The sequence below is a fragment of the Ambystoma mexicanum genome, chromosome 12 (genome assembly GCF_040938575.1).
Source record: "Ambystoma mexicanum isolate Mex_15411 chromosome 12, UKY_AmexF1_1, whole genome shotgun sequence".
Taxonomy (NCBI): Eukaryota; Metazoa; Chordata; class Amphibia; order Caudata; family Ambystomatidae; genus Ambystoma; species Ambystoma mexicanum.
This window is the reverse complement of record NC_090936.1, coordinates 879,182,346-879,197,184: the sequence shown is the minus strand read 5'-3', so window position 1 is coordinate 879,197,184 and position 14,839 is coordinate 879,182,346. Positions and strand designations below refer to the sequence as shown.

Genomic DNA, 14,839 nt, shown 5'->3' with positions numbered 1-14,839 from the left:
GATGTTAGGCAAGATTGTATGTAGTAACCCTGTGGGAGACTACACCAGCCTTGTCCTCTTGGCAATGGATAACCCAACTATTGGTATAGGTCTGTACTGCACAAGTTGGTAGAGTGATTGAGCAGCCTGACTTCTCATGAGGGTTAAATGTGAGCTGTAGAGCTAGAGATTCACAAATATAAGGATTCAAATAACACTTGTACTCAATGTTTTCTAGTAAAATAATTTAACAGTTTTTTTTAAATACACCTTCTTTAGAAAGGCGCAATATGTAACAATAAAGAGACCCTTCCTCAGATGTAAGTTAAGCAAGTTTTTGGGATGTCACACATAAACTTCTTACACCCAGAGGGGACTTCAATAGCTAGGACACTGTGGACATGGATGTATCACTTTTGACACACAATGCAATACTGAGGTTGTGGAAAAGGTTAGGGAAGTAAAAAGGTTAACAAGTACTCTGCAGATGTGAATACTTGACAATGTTCCCATTGCAGTGTAGATTAACCCTTTCCAAGCAATACAAGTAAATTATGCACCACCTATGATGACAGTTAAACACAGTTTCAATGGGTTAGAAGAGTGCAGGGATCCAGGACAGTCAGTCAATTTGAACAATGTCTAGGGAGCTGAGGCACTTCTTCAAATAGCACAAAAGTCTTGCATACTGTTGTTTAGAGTTTTTCGAGGAAAAAAAAATCATTGTAGGGCCACAAGCTGTAAGGCTTGTAAAGGCAAAGCTGCCACAAACTCTGCAGAAAAAGCAGCTACTGCAAGTCTTCAGTGAGACAAACAAGCTAAAGACCAAAATTGTGAGTACCCCAACAGTACCGTAGGTTGGAAGAAGAGGATCCAGCTTCCTTGTGTTCAGTTTGAAGTCCTGCAGTTCCTGGACTTCAGTCGTGGAGACAAGAGGGAGGACATCTGGAGAACTCCTGCACTGCAGTTTGAAGGTTGGCTGCGGCAATGAGCTCTTTCCAAATCAGCAGCACTTTGCGGTTCCAGCTACAGGTCAATAGCACCAGCGTGGTTCTTGGACACCTTGTGGGCTTCCCTTGCTTCTGCGGTGCAGTACTCTGTTGAGGTGGCTCAGGGTTGGGTTGTCCTGCTTCCTGGGAGTCCGGAATATCTTCTTGGAGTTCGGGTCCGACTTAAAAGCGATGCACTCAATCTGGTGTTCCTCTCCCTGGCACTTCTGTTCCAGCAGCAGTGGAAGTACAGCCAGCTTCGAGAGGATGTCCAGACAAGTTCACTTTGGGGTGATTGGTCCCACCAACCCAAGAGGAGAAGTCGTCCTTGCCTGGCTTCTGTAGTCGAGGACGAATTCAGAGCTTCAGCACAGCAGCAGGGCTTCACTGGGCAAACCAACGGTCGAGGAGTTGCAGCAGACGTCTCTTCCAAGTTCTTCTTCGGATTCCTTCGTCCAGTGGTGGACTCTGCCTTCCAAGCCAAAAAGCCTTGCCTCTTATGCAGGTTTCTCCCATTCATTCCAGCCTAGATGTCAATCACACAGCAACGTGGCTGTCTTTGCCGGACAGCCTGCTGGCCAATCACCTGTGAAATTGACTTTACTTACATTTGTAACTTTCTAGACCCTGCACACACTATCTTACAATATGGTGCTGGAGGGGTTACTTCGTATCCCCTTTGTCTAGTTTCTCATGTAGCATTTTTATGTTACCCTTTCTACAATTAATGGCTGGTGGCAGTGGTTTACTTTTAACTACCATTGTGTGTTTTTACCACGGTCGTCTTTTTTCACCATTTCTTTTTGGAAAGGTCCTTCTTGAGATTTACTCTGCGTGCCAAAACAGGTTTGGTCACTTTTTTCGTTTTGCCTTCGGCGGGATTCACTGGTGAAGCCCACCTCTGACTCCAGAGTGTCTGGCAGGGGCAGGAAATGAGGGAGGTGCCCAAAATGCCCTGTGCTTAATCCCCTTCGTTACAGGAATGCACCCAAAGGTGATTGGCCAGCTGGCCATCCTTGCAGGACAACCACCGTGCCGTGTGATTGACAGCTAAGGTACGAATGAATGGGAGAAACCTGCATAAAAGGCGAAGTCTTTTGCTTGGAAGGCAGAGTCTACCACTGGACGAAGGAATCCAAAGAAGAGCTTGGAAGAGAAGCCTGCTGCAACTCCTGGACCTTTGGTTTGTCTGGTGAATCCCTGCAGCAGGGCAGAAGCTCAGAATTCGCCTCGACTAGAGAAGCCTTGCAAAGGAATACTTATCCCCTTGGGTTGGTGGTACCAATCGAACCCAAGACGAGCACATCTAGACATCCTCCCGGAGCTGGCTGTACTTCCATTGTTGCTGCAGCAACCGATTGCCAGGGAGAGGAACACCAGAATCGATTGAGTGCCTTTAAGTCGGACCCGAGCTCCAGGAGGATCCTCCCGACTCCCATGAAGCAGGATTGACCAAGCCGGAGCCGCCTCAACGGAGTGCTGGATCCCAGATGCGAGGAAAGCCCATAGTGGTATGCGAGAACTAGGGTGGTTCTATTTGCTAGAGACGCGAGGAGTTGAAACCGCAAAGTGTTGCTGATCTGAAGTTTGCCGTTGCTGCCACTGACCTTCCATTCGTAGTGCCTCCCTTTTGTCCCCACGACTGAGACCCAGGAACAGGATCTGCAGACCTGCACCGGAACAGAAGCCAGCTGGAACCAATTTCTTCAAACCAAAGGTACTGTAAAACTAAGGAGACTTGCCTCTTGTTGTGTAGCTTTGCTAGCCCTCAGTTGAGACATGACGTGGTTGCTTTTGCAGGGTTTCTTGAAGCTTTGCCCCTCACAAGCCTCCCAGCTTGTGGCCCTACAGTGATTTCATTTTCTACTAAGACTTCTAAAACGTTTTGAAATACTTTTACCTACCTCCAAGAAGTGCTTCAGCTCACCTAGACTTCAGCTAACTTAACATTGGCTGTCCTGGCACCCTGAAAGACTCTTACCTACAACTTTGTGTGTTGCCTTTTCCACAGGAAATGGTTCAATTTACTGTGCATTGGAGGATTCAAAACATACCTGCTTAAGGATATTAACTTTTGTTTCATTCCCTAAAACCTTGACTTTGACACCAAATGCAGTATTGCTCTAAATGCACCAGTGATCTATCAATGCCCACAGTGTCCTAGTTATTTAAGCCACCTGAGGGTGTAGGAAGTGTCTGTGTGCCATCCCCAATGGGTATCTGATTTATTGAAGCTGAGTGTATTTTGAAGTGTATGTTTGTGTATGTAAGTGTAATGTACATATATTGCTCCCTTCCAAAGAAGGCTTATTCAACTGACTGTTAAATTAATAGTTAATTGTTTAATCAGGAAACCTTGTGTGTAAGAGTTTATTTGGATAATTGCCTCTGTAAATCTGTTACAACCCTACAGCTCATATTGACCTCTCTTGGAATAGGCCTGACTGCTCAGCCACACTATCAACCTGTATAGTACAGACTTATACCAAAGGTTGGGTTACCTATTGCCAGGAGGTCAAGGATGGTGCAGGCTCCCACAGGGTACTGCATACAATCTTGTCTAACACTGGTGGCAAGCGGTGAGGATCTATTGTAGAGTTGTTACATTGAATATTTGCTTTGCTTTTGTTCAAATAAAACTGTCACAAGGCTAAGCTCCACTAGAACAGCAGTTGTAACATGCCAAATATGGATAACTTCAGTCAGGAAGCCCTGATCATTTTAACAGTAGAACTGAAAGAAATGTGTAAGGTCAGGATTCTCCCTGTTAAAGGAAAGAAAAATGAATTGATTACAAGGTTGTTGAATCACCAAAGTTCGGGTAGAAAGCCTGTCGCACCTACTAACCATGGGAATGTGGAAATTGATCATGAGGATAATTGTAATGTCTTAGAGTCAGCGGAGGGAAAGGAGTCGCAGCAAGGGAGCCCCTCTTTGTGTCAGCAGGCCTTTTTGCCTCAACTTTTGTCCACTCGGACCCCACTAGATCCAACACCAAATCCAGAATATGTTTCGAGGGGATTGGGTCCTACGACGTATTCCATATCTTTGACAGTAATCACCACAGCTGTGCTGCTTCGGAAGATCTTTCTGCATCCTGCGTCGATGACGTCGATACGCTGTCCTCGAGGGCCTCCGTCGAGCCGACATCACCGGATGTTATAAGTAGGACGCACAACGCTCGTAGCCTCAATTCCGTTTTTTCCACGAACGTGTTCGCTTCGGAGATCTCGGCGCGCCTCGACTCTTCTGAGTTCTGTTCCTCAAACCTGTTTGTTTGTGAATATCCAAGAGATGTCTTCGTCTTCTACCCTGCGGCCGGGTTTTAAGAAGTGTCGGGACTGCGGGTCCAAGGTGTCGTTGACGGATTCGCACGCCGCTTGCCTCTGGTGCCTCGGTGAGGACCATGACACGGATGACTGTGTGGACTGCCAGTCGCTTACTTCAAAGACCGTGCGGGAGCGTAAGAAGCTTTCTGTAGGTAAGGTGGCAGAGCCCCGGAAGTCGAACTCCACCGGCCTTTCGACTGACGATTTGAGGGGCGACTCTCAGCATTGTCGTCGGTTCGGGGGGTCTCGGTCACGGAATGGGTCCCACCATTCCTCTGCCTCTCCGAGGCACTCATGGAACTGCTGTCGCTGTCACCGGTCGCCCTTCTCGTCAGAGGGTTCCGCCTGTCGGCGGGTTGCTTGTCCCAACAAGCATTCCACTCCTGCCGAATGGGATTAGTCTCGGCAGGAGATGATGGTGATTTTTCAGTCACAGTGCTCCGGTCCGTCCGCGCCGTCGAAAGATGCCGGCTGTGATGGTGCTAGAGATACCACTCGCACGCCTTCGAGCTCGAGCGGTCGTCATGATCACCGGGCGCCTTCGAGGTCCCAGTTGGCCAAGGATGGTCCCTCTAGACATGCCCGTTCCAGGTCCTGGTCGTTGAGGGACTCTCTCGAGGCTCCGCCTCAGAGGAAGCTGTCGACGCCATAGGCACCCAGGCTGTCCAAGGACACGCTTGGGGCTCTGCCCTCGACGACTGTCGATGCCGTCAAAGCTGTCGGCGCCACGCTCGACGTCGACGCTGATTCCGTCGACGCCTTTTCGAGGCTGCTTTGTCGGAGGTACCCCGGGGCACGGTGGAACCCCCTAGAAAGGCTCGGGCCAAGGCCAAAAATATCTTTGTCCCTTTTTCTGTGCCCTCATTCCAGCCTCTGGATTATATTTCTGAGGTGGATGAAGAGTCTGAGGAAGGTATGGTTCCTGCTGAGGTACCAGACGAGATTTTGTCTGGTCATAGCCAGTTTGAAGACCTGCGTCAGTCGTTGCACGACGCCAGTGGTCTAGACACCTCCGGAGGTGGAGTTCTGTAGGCCTGAGCCTGGCACCCACGCCAATTCCACATACCGGCGCCTTATGTCGAGGGTAACGGATTACTTGGGGTGGTCTGCGCCACCAGTGGATTTTCTGCAGGATGACCTAACGGATATCCTCGACCAACTGACCCCGTACTGCCATTCCATATGGCGTTGCAAAGAAGGGTGGCAGCGGCTTGGACTGCTCTGGAGAGTCTCCCGGCAGTGGGCAAGTCTTTGCTGCGAAAATACCGGCCAGCCAGTAGCGACCCCTGCTACTTAACCACGCACCCCACTCCAGAGAGATTGGTGGTGCAGGCGGCTATAGCCCCAGCAAAGCAGGCTTTGTACCCTACCATCCCTCCTGATAGGGACGACAAGCGTTTTTAATGGCTGGGCGAAGAAAGTGTTTTCTTCAAGGGGTATGGCTTTACAGGCAGCCAACTGTGTGTGTGTGCCTTGTCACGTTTCACGCACACTCTGTGGAACTGTATTTCGTTGGCAGCTGAACATATTCCCGACGGGGAGGAACGGGATGGTTTGCTTGCTTTTGTGCAGGATGGCAAGGACGCCATGTGAGAGTCCGTTCAGTTGGGTCTGGACATGGCAGATTGTATCAGCCGGTCCATGGCGGTGAGCACCGTAATACGCAGGTTTGCGTGGTTGCGGAAGTCGGGGTTTGCTCCTGATGTGCAAGTTCGGCTCCTCAACATGCCCTTTTGATGGTGAACATCTTTTTGGCAGCAAGGCTGACGAGAGCCTTGAGAGGTTGCAGACCTCCAAAGCTGCAGCGAAGTCGTTGAGCGCTGCAGTTTGCCAACCTCCGTCTTTTCGTCCTAGGGACAGCAATGGAGGGGAGGTTCCTTTAGATATTACTCCTCATTTAGTAAATCGAGAGGGGCTGCAAGTCAAAGGGGCCACCGTAGGAGTACCAGATGTGGAAAACAAGGTACTCGAGGTGCCAAGGCCGCTCGGGCAGTTGCCTCTTTACCCTCGGGCAATGCCGCAGCAACTCAGTCATGAGGCCATGTCCCATGGTTCGCCGGTTGGGGGGGGGGGGAGGGTGGGGCAGCATCTTGTAGAATGGCGTGCCATTACTTCAGATGTGTGGGTTCTGGAGATCATAGCCCACGGCTACTGTCTTCCTTTCCGGCAGAGGCCTCACGACAATCCACCAGGGAATCTCTCTTTGAAGAGTCCGGATCCGCTCCTTGCGCAGTAAATACAATCCCTGCTGGAGAAAGGCGGCATAGAACTGGTGCCTGTAGCGGAGAGGAACAAGGGATGGTATTCCCCTTATTTTTTGATTTTGAAGAAAGATGGCGGATTGAGACCCATCATGGACTTGCGTGGTTTGAACAAGCTCCTCAGGAAGGCCAGGTTCAAGATGGTTACTCTCTCTCAAGTCCTCCAGGCCCTTCAACTTCAGGTCTGGTTGGTGTCTCTCGACCTCAAGGACGCTTATTTTCATGTGCCAATCCATCCCAAGCACAAGAAGTACCTGAGGTTTGACGTTGGCGACTCGCACTTTCAGTTTCGGGTCCTGCCGTTCGGATTGACCTCCGCCCCAAGGGTTTTCACCAAGCTCGTGGTGGCAGCGTATCTCAGGAAAGGGGGGGATTCACGTCTACCCCTACCTGGATGATTGGTTGATCAGTTTGATCAGGGTGCTCTCCTGAGCAAGTCCTGGATCATCTGTCAGTCACCTGCCACTCTCTTCACAGGCTGGGCTTCTCTGTCAATTTAAAGAAGTCCCACTTGACACCAACTCTGCGGCTCCAGTACATCGGAGCAGTGCTCAACACATCTCTGGGGCAGTGTTTTCCTCCCCTGGTGAAGGCTCATCACATTCAGCAGATGGTGAACAAGTTTCAACATGCCCAGAGTCTCCCGGCGTTCGAGTTCTTCAGGTTGCTCGGCCTCATGGCATCCTGCATTCTTCTGGTGCCGGAGGCCAGGTTGCGGATGAGATCTCTGCAATGGGCTCTCAAGATGCAGTGGTCACATTCCTCCAGCAGGATGTCGGACCCTGTTCAGGTGCAGTCCTCAGTCACCCAGGACCTTCTGTGGTGGGCCGTCGAAGGCAATCTGATGAGGGGGGGCTCCATTTTGGCTGCCCTGGCCAGAGGTGACGATTGTGACAGACGCATCCCTCACGGGATGGGGAGCTCATGCCAACGAGTTGACAGTCAGCTGTCGTTGGTCTCTGTCGGAGTCCAGACTCCATATCAATCTGTTGGAGCTGAGTGCCATCAGGCTAGCCCTGAAGGCTTTTCTGCCGACTGTGCGCGGAAAGAATGTCCTGATACTGACGGACAACACAGTGGCCATACACTACCTCAACAAAAAGGGGGGGGGTTAGGGTCTCTTCCTCAGTGCAGGGAGGCGATGCAGCTCTGGTTCTGGGCCATCCAGCAGGAAATTTCGATCTTGGCAGTTCATCTGGCCGGAGACGAAAACGAGACAGCGGACGCTCTGAGCAGGCAGAGCACGATCTCTCACGAGTGGGAGCTGGCTCAGGAGGTTCTCCTGGAGATCTTCGCCCTTTGGGGGACCCCTCAAGTGGATTTCTTTGCCTCCAGTGTCACCTCCGGAAGTGCGAAAGTTTCTGCTCGCTGGAACTTCCTCCAAGAGGAGCCTTAGGAGATGTGTTTGTGGTGGAGTGGTCCTTCCCACTGCTGTACGCATTTCCTCCAGTCCCCGTCATCCCGCAAGTGCTGCAGAGGTTATGGAGGTTCGGTTCTCGGATGATCCTCATTGCTACGGTATGGGCCCGGAGGACGTGGTACCTGGACCTTCTCGACTTGTCCATCTGCCCTCCACGTCGTCTTCCTTACCGAGACGATCTGCTCTCATGGGAGGGGGAGTCAGGTTCTCCATCCAGAGGTCAGATCCCTCAACCTTCACGCTTGGCTTCTGGAAGGTTGGACCTCCCTGAAGACGTGATGGAGGTGTTGCTTTCGGCCATACGGCCGACAACGAAGTCCCTGTACCGTTGCCGTTGGAGAAAGTTCTGCGACTGGTGCAGGGTTAAGAATGTGGATCTTTTTTCATGTGACATTCCTGTGGTTCTGTCTTTTTTGCTTTCGTTAGCCCACAAGGGCCTGCAAGTGGGTACAATTAAAGATTACCTGGCGGCGCTGTCCATATTTAAGCGCTCGTCTGAGGGGTGTTCTTATTTCAAAATTTCTCAGTTTCTGAAAGAGCTCACTAATGTGTTCCCTCCATCACCTTTCCAGGTGCCCGGTTGGGATTTGAACCTTGTTCTGAAGTTTCTAATGGGTGCTCCATTTGAGCCTTTAGATTCTTGTCCTTTGAGACGGTTAACCCTTAAAACTGTGTATTTAGTTGCGGTCACTTCCGCTTGCAGAGTGAGTGAGTTGCAGGCACTTTCAGATAAGCCACCCTTCACTGTGTTTCATTAGGAAATGTGGTGTCGGAATTTCTTTTAAGCCAGAAGGTCATTCTTCCGGCATTTTATCCTCCTCCGCATCCTGTAAAGGAAAAGGAGAGGCTCCATAGGTTGGATCCTAGGAGAGCTTTAAGTTTCTACATTTCATGCATGTCCCGGGTCAGAGTGGATGATCAGCTCTTAATAGGTTACGCTGGAAGGCGTTTGGGACAAGCTGTTACTAAGCAGACTTTGTCTAGATGGATTATCTTGGCAATTTCTGAATGTTACCGCTTGGCGGGTAAGGACCCTCCGGTAGGCTTACGGGCCCATTCGAAGGGATTGTGTCTTCTGACGTATTCATTATCTTGATAGATTACTTCCAGCTTGCTGGCCTCGGAAATAATTTTCAGTAGAGGGCGCAGCGCGTCGACGTCCCTCGACTTGGTGCCCCTCAACAGCCTCTGTATCGGCGCCGACGTCATCGCGCGTATAAATAGAGTTGCGCAGCGTCCGTTGCTCAGTTCCGTTTTTCCACGCTTCATGGGCATCGGAATCGTGTTGCTCAGTTCTTTCTTCAAGTAGATTCTACTTATTCCTAGATATCATACTTTACTTGATGGCTTCCTCATCCGAACCGTCGACCCCACGGTCCGGCTTCAAAAAGTGTCGTGATTGTGGAAAGAAAATGTCGTTGACGGATCCTCACAGGATCTGTTTGTGGCGCCTGGGATCGGAGCACCAATTTTCAGAATGCGAGGACTGCATGTCCATGACTGCGAAAGCCTTGAAGGAGCGTAAGGGGAAGCTTGAAAGAGTTAAGACTCTTAAAACTTCTACACCTTCGAAAGGTTCTTCGGCAGAGTCGAGACATTCGTCTCCTCGCTGTCACAGGAAACATTCCCGTTCGAAGTCTCGAAACGGTTCCCATCAGTCTTCGAGATCCGAACACTCAAAGAGGCGTCGTAGATCACCCTCTTCTTCGTCTTCTGTTTCCCCCGGAAAGGGTCACCCGCCCCACGAAACATGGCTCTCAAGCTAAGTGGGAGGAATTCCGTAAAATGATGCTTAGCGTCTTCGAGAAAGCAGCCTCGACCCGCTCGGAGACGGCTGAAGACGATACCCTGGGTGAAAGACCCAAAAAATCGAAACGCCGCGAGTCGTTGCACCCGGCGAAAGAAACTGCCCGAGAGCGTCATGGTCCCTTGAGCAAAGGCAGTAATACCGCGTCATCGACGCCGTCGTTGAAAGTCCCTTCGACTCATAAATCTCATCAACGCCATTATCGAAGGGCCCATCGGCACACAGATCGGTTGAATCGATGCCTTCTTCGCTGCCGATGTCGACGCCGATAAAGGACAAACCTACTGCTGTCTCTACTTCTCAGTCAGTAGACCTACCGAGGGCTTCAACCATGACCTCGAATGTCGTCGATAACCTTGACGACTCCAAGTAGGATTCCAATCCTCTAGAGTTCTTCGAGGTCTCTTCATACCGTTTCGACGCCTTTTTCGGTTTCTTCGAAGCCTTTGACTTCCGCGTCGACACCTTTGACGTTTTCTCAACCGGTTACTACAAGCTTGGCCCCTTCTGCTCTAGAAATGGTTTTTAAGCCATTCCCATTATTTCAGAGCCTTGTCCTCTATTTATGAGGAAGGGGAGGATTCTGATCATGAAAGACCTTTTGGGTTGCAGAGGACTACAACACCTGTACCGGAGGAATTTCTTTGAAGAAAATAGGTTGAAGGACCTTCAAGAATCCTTGCATGATGCAAGTGGTTTAGGTACTTCCCCAGAAGTAGAATTTGCTAAACCAGACCCAGGGGAACATGCTGAGACCCCTTACAGAATTTTAATGGCCAGAATAATAGAATTCACGGGTTGGTCTACACCTTCACCTTCTTTTCAACAAGATGATCTTACATACATTTTAATTAAAGGCCCACAGGAAGAACCTGTGCTTCCCTTTCATACTGCATTGCAAAGGAAAATATCTGCCAACTGGGAAACTCCTGAGGTGATCCCGGCAGTTACCCTATATTTGGCAGATAGTTTTTTATCTGCTTCTGACCCTGAAAATGTGTCCAAACATCCAACTCCAGAGAGTCTGGTTGTACAAGCAGCAACTTCATGGAACAGTAGATCTGCATACCCTACTGTTCCACAAGACAGGGATGATGAGAGATTTGACGCTATGTCAAAAAAGGTCTTTTCTGCGTGTAGCATGGTGCTTAAATCCATTAATGCTACTTGTACGCTCGCAAGATTCAGCCATACCCTTTGGGAGTGTGCTTCATCAGCGGCTGACTGTCTCCCGGAATGAGAAGAAAGGGAAGCTTTTCTGAACATCATTAAAGATGGTAAAGACGCAATGTGCAAATCCCTTCAAGCTGGCTTTGATTCTGCTGACAGTATCAGCAGGGCCATGGCGGCAAGTACTACAATCCGCAGATTTGCGTGGTTGCGACAGTCTGGTTTTGCTCCAGATGTACAGGCCAGACTTTTGAATATGCCCTTTGACGGCTCTTCTTTATTTGGTAAGAAGGCTGATGACAGCCTAGAGAGGTTACAAACATCCAAGGCAGCAGCGAAATCCCTTGGAGCTGCAATCCGTCAAACTCCCTATCGCCCCTCAGGAACCTCTTGGAGAGGTAGGTCCTTTCGTTTTTATTCCGCATTCGGAAAAGGCAGAGGACACCGGCTCAAAGAGGCCAAAAACGATTCACCCGAGGTGGACGGGTTAAAAGTACAAAAGCCACAGCAGGTGCCTCTTTACCCTCGGTATCTGCGTCAGCCGCCTCTAAACCACTCTGAGGACTCTCCTCACAAGACACCAGTATGGGGAAGGTTAACTCAACATCTGACGGAATGGCAGGCTATTACGTCAGATTTTTGGGCATTGGAGACAGTTGCCCAACGTTACTGCCTGCCTTTTCCATGCACCCCTCAGTCATCCACTGGGGAACAACTCTTTGAAGTTTCCAGATCCGCTCCTTTTGCAGGAGATTCTAGACCTGCTAGAGAAAGGTGCCATAGAACCGGTACCTGTAGCGGAGAGGAACAAGGGTTGGTACTGCATCCTGCATCTTCCTTGTGCCAGAAGCTCGCCTGAGAATGAGATCTCTCCAGTGGGCACTAAAACTCGGTGGTCGCAATTCTCAGGTAGAATGACAGATCTCCTTCAGGTTCCGGACAAAGTGGCTCGAGACCTTCAGTGGTGGGCCTGTCGGGGGAACATTTTGAAAGGAGAACTGTTTTGGCAACCATGGACGGAGATAACAGTAGTCACGGATGCCTCACTCACGGAGTGGGGAGCCCATGCCAACGACTTGACCATCAGCGGTCGTTGGTCTCCATCGGAGTCCAGACTACATATCAACCTGTTGGAGCTGAGGGCTATCAGACTAGCGCTGAAGGCTTTTCTGCCACCTGTACAAGGGGAAAAATGTCCTAATAAAAGACAACACAGTGGCCATGCACTACCTCAACAAAAGAGGCGGCGTAGGATCACTGCCACTGTGCAGAGAGGGTATCGGGTAATATTATCCCCATATATATGGTCGTCGTATATAATTTCGCCAGGAAAATGTTGTGGCGATATTATATGGGTGACCATATATATGGGTTCAGGGGCAACGGGGGTGTCCCCCGCACCCCATTAAGAAAAAAAAAAGGGTTTGGGGGCTGCAGGGGTGTCCCCCCGCATGTTCCATGTAATAATGTCCCCACATAAAACAGACATTTTTCGGCGATTATTTTTTTTTTTCTTCTCATGCTGATATTTTTGCGGGGACATTACATGGAGCCGCAGAGAGGCGATGCAGCTGTGGTTTTGGGCAATTCAAGAAGGAATCTCTATCGGCAGTTCGGAGAGAAGAACTTGACAGCGGATGCTCTGAGCAGGCAGAGCAGTCTCTCACGAGTGGGAGATAGCTCAGGAAGTCCTTCAAGAGATCTTCGCCCTTTGGGGAACCCCTCAAGTGGATCTGTTTGCCACCAGTATCAACAGGAAGTGCGATCAGTTTTGTTCAAGGGAATTTCCCCCGAGAGGAGCTCTAAGGGACGCGTTTGTAGTAGACTGGGAGTTTCCACTTCTGTACGCGTTCCCTCCAGTCCCTTTCATTCCTCAGATGATCAGGAGGTTGAGAAGATTCCGGAAGACTATGATCCTAATTGCCCCACACTGGGCCAGGAGATCGTGATACCCGGACCTTCTGGACATGTCCATCTGCCCCCCGATTCGTCTTCCACACAGGGAGGATCTTCTCTCACAGAAGGGAGGTCAGGTTCTCCATCCAGACATCAGAACCCTCAACCTTCATGCTTGGTTTCTGAAAGGTTGAGATACAAGGATTGGGACCTCCCAGATGATGTCATGGAGATGTTGCTTTCGGCTAGAAGACCAGCAACAAAGACTTTATACCGCTGCCGTTGCAACATGTTTTACAGCTGGTGTAGAGAAAAGAATATCGAACCCTTTTCATGCGGTACACCAATGGTGTTCTTTTCTACTCTATTTGGCGAATTCAGGTCTTCAGGTTGGTACGATCAAGGGCTACCTCGCAGCGCTATCGATCTTCAAGCGCACTGCGGAGGAGCCATCATATTTAAAATTACCCCTAGTAAAACAATTTCTGAAGTGGTTAACTAATGTCTATCCCTCCACCCCCCCCCCCAAAGACTGTTCCAAGTTCCCTTGTGAGACTTAAATTTAGTCTTAAATTTCGTGATGGGCACTCCTTTTGTACCACTCCACTCTTGTTTGTTAAGATTTCTCACCTTTAAAACTGTCTTATTAGTGGCTTTGACATCTGCCAGGTGGGTGAGCGAATTACACGCTCTATCTTGTAAACCCCCTCATACAATTTTTCACAAATACAAAGTTGTCCTACAAGTGAAGCCTAATTTCCTCCCAAAGGTAGTCTCTGAATTCCACATCACTCAGAAGATAAGCTTACCTTCATTCTATCCTCCTCCCCATCCTGGGAAAGAGGAAGAGAGGCTACGTAGGCTGGATCCAAGGCGAGCCTTGAGTTTTTATATCAGCAGACTTGCTAGGATTAGGCAAGCAGATCAACTGTTCATAGGTTTCACAGGGCACAAATTAGGATTGCCAATCACAAAACAGACCATTTCCAGATGGATTATTTTAGCCATTCTAGAATGCTACAAATTGGCAGGGAAAGAGCCCCCTTAAAATCTTAGGGCTCATTCAACTAGGGGTATCACATCCTCTTTGGCCCTCCAAAGAGGGGTACCGATTCGAGACATATGTGCGGCTACCACATGGTCGTCCGCTCATACCTTTACAAAATTCTACAATCTGGATTCATCCTCTAGCCAAGAGACTAGATTTGGCAAAGCTGTGTTACACTCTGTTCATTCTTAAAGGGGAATATGGCAATTTTTGCTCCCACCTTCGTTTACACACCACTGCTATGGGAGTCTATCAAGATAAGGAATACGTCGGAGGACATAATCCCTTCGAAGAAAAAGTAGCTTCTTACCTTGTAACGTTCTTTCGATGGGATGTTCCTCCGACGTATTCCTTATCGCCCCTCCCATCCATCCCCTCAGTAAAACTTCCCTTGTGGTTGCAGCTCACGCTCCTTCAAGGTCAATAACAAAATCATGCACAGCTACTCCTAAGCTTCAAAACGGAACTGAGCAACGGACGCTGCGCAAGTCTATTTATACGCACGATGACGTCAGCGCCTATATGGAGGCTGTCGAGGGACACCAACTCGAAGGACGTCGACTCGCAGTGACCTACTAAAAGGTTTTTCCGAGGCCAACAAGCTGGAAGTAATCTATCAAGATAAGGAATGCGTCAGAGGAACATCCCATCGAAAGAACGTTACAAGGTAAGAAGTAACTTGTTCTTCTACTAGGGGTATGGCTGCCTCTACTGCCCTGCAGACGGGTGTTCCTATTCGTAACATCTGTGAAGCAGCCACTTGGGCTTTGGTCCATACTTTTGTACAACACTACTCCCTAGATTCTATCCATGGGCAGGATCTGGCCTTTGGTAAGGCGGTCCTTTACTCTACAATTTGATTGGGCATTCTAAATTTCTATAGTCTAAATTCCTTTCCCTCCTCCAAACGTTGGTACTGCTTTGGGAGTCTGTCATAGAT

At 49.5% G+C, this 14,839-nt stretch overlaps 1 protein-coding gene across 4 annotated transcripts in view; it reads left to right on the top strand.

Annotated features, from left to right (window-relative positions):
* CPSF6 (cleavage and polyadenylation specific factor 6) overlaps window positions 1–14,839 on the top strand; it is a 539,228-nt gene that overhangs the window by 428,839 nt on the left and 95,550 nt on the right. The gene's annotated exons all lie outside the window — the stretch shown is intronic.